The sequence below is a fragment of the Cnephaeus nilssonii genome, assembly GCF_951640355.1.
Source record: "Cnephaeus nilssonii genome assembly, chromosome: 10".
In the NCBI taxonomy this organism is placed as follows: domain Eukaryota; kingdom Metazoa; phylum Chordata; class Mammalia; order Chiroptera; family Vespertilionidae; genus Cnephaeus; species Cnephaeus nilssonii.
Genome location: NC_137081.1, coordinates 66,464,627 through 66,473,031, shown reverse-complemented (window position 1 = coordinate 66,473,031; position 8,405 = coordinate 66,464,627). Strand labels below are relative to the sequence as shown.

Here is an 8,405-nt window from a genome sequence, read left to right as displayed (position 1 = left end):
GAAAGACAGAGTATTAAACTTAAAATTCTACAGAAGGAGATGTTCAATATTTTACATTCTGAGCTTTTTGTAGAGTGGCACTTTGGGCTGCTAAGACTGAGAAAAAGTGTTGTGGAATACCGCATCAAATGCTTTTGCTTGTATATGTTCAGAGACTGCTACAAAGAAGGCATGAAAGTACCCCTTCTCAGTGACTTGCCACGTCCTAACCTGAATGGTACTGAGGACTAGTTAGGAAAGCAAATAATGCTAGCAAAGTATTTTTCATTATAACTTTATTGATGCACAGATATTGTTAAAAAGGACATTTCTTTTACTGTAGGAATAATTTAAGTTTGATGATTTTAAGATGGAATTTTTTTTTCTTTTTTTGCTTACGTTTTAACAAATACCTCTGCACTGTATAAATGTATAACTTCTTGCATTGCATACAAATGTAATTTTGGAGGTTAAATTTGGGGTCTATTCTAATGGTGCAGCTGCAATAGCAAGAAAAATTCTGGAATAGCTGCCTTAATTAAGGAAGTTGTATCATAATGTGAAGCAGCACAATAGTTTCTTCATAGAAAATGTTATGTTAGGACGCTGAGGGGCCAGAGGCAGCGTAGAGTCCTGGGTAACCACTTGTGCTGCCATGAACTTGGCTGAGGTGGAGTTTCTGGCGGAGAAGGAGATCCCCAACTTCAGTCTGGAAATACCTACCTCATGGGTCGGAGGTAAGGGGCCCTTTAACCCTGGCTTTCAAGTGCAAGTGCCTCTCAGGTTGGTGATTAACCTGAAACAAAGACAGAAGTGTCCTTTGCTTCCTCCAGAGTGGATGGATGGGCAAAAGTTGGGGAAGATTAGGGATCGTGGAAGAATGAAGAAAATTTTACCCCTATGCATAGCTCTTACTAACCAAACTCCTAATAAATCATGTTTCAGACAACATCCCCAAAGCAGATCAAGGATGTGTGGGACACTCCCATGCCAAACTCCAGGTGTCTGCCGGCAGCTTTGTGAGGCAGCAGGAGGCACGTGCCAAGCTGGATAACTTGACCTTCGTGGAGATCCACACCAGCGGGGTTTTCCTCACACAAGCGCTCAATCACATGTACACACTCTGCACAAACCTGCAACCTTCTGAAAGTGCCTAGTCTCAAGACTTTGATTTGCAGAAGCCTGTGTCTGCTGACAGGAGACTTAAGGTGCTCAGGATAGAGGTACTCATAGGTCTGGTTTTCGAGGACCATTTTTGAAGAGAAGAAAAACGTGTACTGAAGCAAGGAGTGGATTCATAACATTGTTGGAATCAGGTTACGCTTAGTCCTCAAGATATTCTTTAATTTCACATCTGTCACTAGAAGCCAACTGTTCTTTTATGGGGGGAGAAAAAAGCTTCGGCAAATAAGCAATCCTCCCTCGCAGAGTCTCAGGGCTCCCACAGAACTGTTATATGAGGTGACCTTAGGTGCTGCTTTGAAAAGATAGACATACAAGTGGTGATGTGGCCCTAGGGCTTTTTTTTTTTTTTTTGTCTTTATTGATAGGATCTTTTGGGCTAATCTTAGAATCTAGAAATTGCTCACACAGAGACTAAACTGTTGAAAATCCTATCTTGGTTATTTATCTTAGACAATAGATTAAATCATGATTAAATAGGAAAAAAGAAAATGTTATGTTAAAAAAATAAAGTCATTTGTACTAACTGAAGTGCTTAGTGATGTGGCAAAATTATAAATACTATAAATATTAATGGGTTAAATTTGACATTATTTTTCATTAAGTAATAAAGTAGAAAGTGATTATAAGTAACACTGTAGGCTGAGCTACAAGGTGTATTGATATTAAGGAGTCTATCAAGAATGTTTGCACTAAGAAAAGATGTGATGTTTTTGTCAGGTTAGAAACCAGTTTGATTCCAACTGTGAACTACATGTGAACAAAACAGCTGTATTGGCTTATTGGCCTGATATTTGTCCTTTTAGTAATTCTATTGCTTGTGCAAGAATGATGCAACATTTATTCCAATGGTAGAAAAAGTTAAAGAAGAGCAACAAAAGTGAGAAGTTGGAGACTTTCAATAGTTTGTAAAGACAGGTTCCAAAAGTTAACTGTTTTTAAAGAGGTAGATTCTGATTCTGTTATTATACATCTGCCAAATTTGTCATAGAACACCATATAAATTTCGTAGTATACTTTGAGTTTTTCCCATCCAAAGAAAATCTATTCCTATGAAATTCATGGTTTCAGAATCCATTTATTTCACTAAACAATAATATAAACTAACCATAACTCTACAGCATAAATTATTAGAATTGCTACTGGTGTAGGATTGAAGACACTTTTGAGCACATAACATAACTTCCTTCACTTTTAATAAACATGAAAGTGAATATCCTTAGCTTGCTAAAATTGCTTTTAAAATCTCCTCTTCCTGGAGTTTCTGGAAAGGGAAGCTCAGAAAAAGTGGTTTCTCTACTCTGAGTACTACTAAAGACAAAGCAGAAACCATTTAGCTATGAATAATACCCTGTAAGTAGCATTGCCATCAATCCAAGCTATTTTAAAGAAGTTAATACGCAAGAAATGAACTCATTTGTAACATTAAAAACTTTAAATATTGGTGGAATCTGTTCATTCAGTTTACCTGTTAGCATCTAACATGGGGAAATTGCTATTTTATTCCCAAGAGTTGTCCAACAGTTATGGAGTTGTGATTCCCAATATCACCTCTATGTGTGCAGTTAATAAACAATATATATAGTTTTATAATTTTTCTACGTGATATCTGTTCTGATAAAATTAATTAAAATTAACTTATTGCTGTTGAATAATAAAACCTTTTAAAGAAGAATTTAAACACTGTTTTTAAAATGCTATCCTAAATAGCTGGAGTAATTAGTAAAATTTGGAAATTTATAAAATGAAATATTTAAATCAAAACAATTTAATTTAAACAGTGAAAAATGCCAGCATAAACAGTCAATGTCATGCAATAAATTATCAACAAGAATAAAGACACTGTGTAATTTTGACTTCGAGTGCAGGAAAGAAAATCAAAGAAGAAAGGTTCTAACTCACATACTGAAAAGTGACTCTGAAAGAGAGTTGAAGTAATTGTGTTCTACTGGGGAAGCAGAGAGATGTCTGCTTTACCTGCTCGTGGTAACGAACAGGGCACACAGAGCTTGCCCTCTTCCCTATCTTTCTCACTTTGGATCTGAGATGTGTGTTCTTGTTTGTTCCTAGTTTTCCATAAACTGGAGATAAAGACTTTGTCCTTGGGGAGTGAGGTCTCAGTTTTACAACCTAGCCTACAACTGTATGATTCCTAAGGTACATTCTTTTACCTACGTCAGGAGCAAAGCTGACATTTTTGTCTCCATCTGCTTGGCTCCTTTGCCCATCTAATTTTGTACAGAAATCTGGAAATTCCCAATGCCTACCTAGAAAGGCAGTTTTGCAAGTCAGAAGCTGAAAATTTGAGGGGAGATAACTGCTTTCATGAAAATAAGAATTTACTACTTGTCTTGTATAGATATATTATAGTCTCTCTCTCTCTCTCTCTCTCTCTTTCTCTCTCTCTCCCTCTCTCTCTTCTAGCATAGCACTTATATGTCTATATACCATCTAATATTCTAATCTAATATTCTAGTCTTTGAACCAAGCGATGTCATAAATACTTTTTTAATTGATGAGAGAGAGAGAGAGAGAGAGAGAGAGAGAGAGAGAGAGAGAGATCAATTTATTGTCCCACTTATTTAAGCATTCATTGGTTGCTTCTTGTACATTCCATGAATAGAGGTCAAACCTGAAACCTTGGAGTATCAGGATGACACTCTAACCAACTGAGCTACCCCAACAAGGGCCATAAATACTTTTGATAACACTCTCATCCATATTTTATTATCAGAAACAATATCATGTTTTGAAACTCATCCTGTTGTGAAATACACTATTCCTGTTACTCTGATCACCAAAATATTCTTGTTACAGGGAAATTTTTCTATATTACCTATTACTACAGAAATGGTCATACGAGAGAAAAATGATGCTACCTTTGCAACTTTTTTAACACAATCATTTAAATACAGACTTTTCATACTCTGCTCCATTCACAGGAGTTCTTGTCACCTTGCATTATATGCAACACAAAGACTTAAAGATATTCCCTCTGGTTAAATTAAAAAAAAATCCTAACAGTTTTTCAGAGCACACAGGATTAATCACACATAATAATTAGGCAAAGTGATAACACACTTATTATAAAAGAATATATACACCATTAAACAAACAGTGGCAGAAACTCTAGGAAGGAGAAAAATAAACATTAATTGGTGATGATAAAGGGGGGAAGGAAAAAAACAGCCAAAATATAAATTCTCATTTTCACTATTAAAGTATTTTGGGTTTAAGGATGTCAATGTTCTAGTTCTTTGGTGTCTGTGCTGACCCCTCTCGGTAATGAATCACCTGCAGAAAAACACGTGGCCTTGACAGTTGCCTGTTAGCCTAGCACATAGAGCTGATTAATAAGCATCTTGTCTTTCATTTTTAATTTTATGCTTTTAAACACTTCTTGATGCCAAAGGAGTCAAGTGAGAGTACAATCCAGAGGAGGAATTTTTAACCCTTTGCACTTGCTTTCTTTTTTCTCGATTCCTTTATTCTAATGCTAACCGTGTCGAGTCACACTCGACATCCGAGTGCAAAAGGTTAACACCACAGAACAGAACTAGATGAATAGATCATTTTAACTGCGTGCTTCTGTCTCTGAAAACTGCTTCCATTGTACCAAAAAGTATGGCAAGTAAGGGATTTCACTGGTTGACCTACATGTTAAGCTAAAGGAAGCACCCTTCTTACATTTGACTTTGTTAGTGTAAAGCACCAAAACCAAGCCAATGGTGCAAAGAAATTATTGGTTTTCACCAATCCTGTTTTTTTGGTATATTTTGAATAAGTCCCATAGTCACTTTATAGTCTATATCATCATTCGTATTCATAAAAGGGACTGTCTGTGTATTCCTTTGGTTTCCTTAGGTTTTGTTTGAGTGCTGGTAAGTTCACCTCCCAGCTCCTCCCATCAAATGGATACATGTATTTACACATTACTGGTCTGTCTCTTGCATATTTCTCCAGATAACCAGTGGTTGAATGGGACTTGAAGTGTTTACTCTCTTTGTAGGTCACTGGCATTTCTAGTAGTAACAGAGATACAGCTGGAAGGTATAGTCATGTCTTACTAACCCTTATGGCTTGAGAGACAACCTGTGTCCCTGTGTACACTCAGCAACTTCTAGTTCTCTATTCTCCAAGAAATGATTTTCTCCACGTACATTCTCTGAGAGCTTCAATGCCGTATTTTTAGAAAGAAATTCAATGACATGCCATTTTACACAATACTTAGTGCCTCACATTAAAACTTTTAGATACAGTCCGAGTTCTGAGATGGAACCAGAACTTTAGGTTACACTCTCAGGTCTCCTGCTAACTAGCTATATGGTTTGGGGCAGGCTAACTATTGACGTTAAGTCTCAGTCTCCCTCCTCATAGAATGATGAAGACATGCAGATAATGCGTCTAAGTGATTCAAGTGAGATGCATGGTAAATGGGTGTGGAGATTTGGAAATTATTGGGCCCAAATCCAGCTTAAGTGTGTGCAAATTCCAAATTTCTTTCTTTCTTTTTTTAATAGCAGTCTTGTTAGTTGAACAAGATACATTTGTTTTAGGTTTAGCTTGGGAGGTCTTAGTTTGCAACTTGTGCTTTTAAGAAGCTTTCTAAGTTCTTTCCAATGCAAGCTCCTTTGATTCTACAAACGTCCTTTTATCAATATTCAGAACCAAATGCTATACATGTTTGCTATAGAACCCAATGCAGGCATGTCTTACAGAAGAAAAGAAACAGATCAGAAAGATTGTTCCTCTCAGTTTCCTTTGGCTATGTAGCCTAAATAAAAACTTGTGCTTTTCAAAACTTTATGGTAAATAACATCATGAACAGGAACCATCAATATGGAATTTTCCATGCTTGGCCAGTGTGGTCAGTGGTTCAGACGGGAGGTCATGGTTCTTCTATTCCTGGTCAGGATACCTGCCTGGTTTCAGGCTTGATCCCCTTTGGGGGTGTGCAGGAGGCAGCTGAACAATGATTACCTCTCATCATTGATGTTTCTCTCTCTCTCTCTCTCTCTCTCTCTCTCTCTCTCTCTCTCTCTCTCTCTCCCTTTCTCTCTCCTTCTCCCTTCCTCTCTAAAATAAATAATATATATATATATATATATATATATATATATATATATATATATATTTTTTTTTTTAAATATCAAATTTTCTTATTAGTACACTCAGTAGGCCATTAAAAGAGTGCCACCATATTGGTTGGTGAACCTCATTTATCCATTGCCTTTTTTTTTTTTTGCATTGACATTTTACTCTCAGTCTCCTTTCTGGGGATCATTAAATGCATAAGAGGCTCAGATAGCTATATTTTAGCTTCTTGTCAAATATTTACATGTCATGGATAGGGCCCCACAGAGGAGTGTGATTACTTGCCAAAAAATATCAAGACTCAAATGCAATTGTTAGTATTTAAAGGTTTTTCTATTTATATCTGCAAATCCGGAAGATAAACACTGTCAGCTCATAGTAAACTTTATAGAGTATATATGATTTTCAAAGATGATAGTTCTCTAAAGTTTTATATTGTTCAAAACACATGGCATAGTGTAAAATTTTCAGTAAGTTCTTTGGGGTTAATAATGCCATGTGTGAAGAACCAAGCAACTGCCTTGCCCTCTGGCCTTTTTGAAATTAATTAGAAACTTCCATTAAAGAGCTAAAAATCTAATGGAGACTTACAAGTGAAGAAAATAAACCTAAACAAAACAAATGCAATCACAGTTGTGAAGGATACAAATTCTGAGTTTCATATTTGTAACAAACAGGAAAACACAAATAAATTGAGTTTGAGAAAAAATAATAAAAACACAGTATGGGGAACACAAGCTACTGTCCTGCAAGATGCTGTTTGAGTGACGTTCAGATGATTTTGATTGGAAGCGATCATTTGTCTCAGTCACTTGAGAACTATTTACTAACATTGCCCTCCCTGCCAAATATTGTTCCCTTATCCCCACTGATGTGATTAGGAAGCTAATTCCATCCAATGATGATTTCCAATTGGTGACAAATACCACTTGCTCTATAGATTTGCTAGTAATCTTTACCCCCCACCCCCACCCCAACTCCAAGACAAATGTAGGAATAAACCAACAAAAACGTTGAAAAAAAATGTATTCTAGGGAATAAATGAGACACTTTCAAAAATGTCTCTGTCATATTCCCCTTTTGGTAGGTAATGTATCATTTCAATGGAACAAAGTATGAAAGAGCACTTACTGTCATGAATGTGTACCAGCAGATGCCTGGCTTTATAGCTGGAGGGTATGAGGTTGCAGTGTATGAAAAAGTGCAGGTGACTTGGAAGCCCCAGAAAGAAGGTCTCTGTTTTGTTCATTACCAAAAATCACACTAAAGGAAGGGGATATTTATTTAGAGTATGGAAATTTTCTTAGCTCTCACATGGATTTCAAAAAGTACCTTGGGATCAAGATTCGTGGCTCATTGCAAGAGGTGACAAGAAAGGACCAGTTAAGTCAATAAAAGGGTTTGCACCTGAATGATGATTCCTATATCATTTTATTTGTAGAGATCAGTTGGTAGTCAATATATCTCAAACTCTTAATTTCATGTTCAATATCATTTTGAAAACTGAGACTATGTACAACCTTGTTATTATACACAATGGCACAATCATGTACAATCACACATACTTCGTTGGGCAGAAATTATCTTTATTTTTCATCTTGTAAATGCTATTTTGAGGGGGAAGTTGTACATCAGGGATGAGAAAAAAAGTTATTTTGAGTCACTGAAAATAGCAGAAAAAAATACCTGCTATGATTTCAAGGAGAAAACTCAAATAGACATAATGCATACCTTAAATAGCATGAAGTTATTTTTTTGGACATAATATGGGGTTTTAACTTGAGGGTGAGCTATCAGTATTACTTAGGACACTATGATACAAATAATAATCACTATTTTTTCATTTTTAGCATCTTTAACGATGTTCTTCACCCACTAAGAAAAATTGATGTATTATTGAAAATGAGACCACAGAGTAGGAAGAAATGCCATCCAGTACTAAATGGAACTAAATACTATAATAAATTCATTTTTTGCAGTCTTATTCTAGTCTTCACTGCTCTCACAGGTTATCATATGCTAAAAGTATTGTACTGTTCAGTTCAACTTGACAAAAATTCAGCTGAGAAAATACAAGGTCTCTCAATATAGGTATTTTCATGTCAAGTGCTTGTTAATCATGATTTTTATAATTGTATTGTGTTCCATCA

General features: G+C 35.9%; 1 pseudogene across 1 annotated transcript; it reads left to right on the top strand.

Annotated features, from left to right (window-relative positions):
• Window positions 1-634: 634 nt before the first annotated feature.
• On the top strand, window positions 635-1,136 carry LOC307105815 (DNA replication complex GINS protein PSF2-like; annotated as a pseudogene). The gene has a single exon. The product of its transcript is annotated as a DNA replication complex GINS protein PSF2-like (transcript).
• Window positions 1,137-8,405: the final 7,269 nt, after the last annotated feature.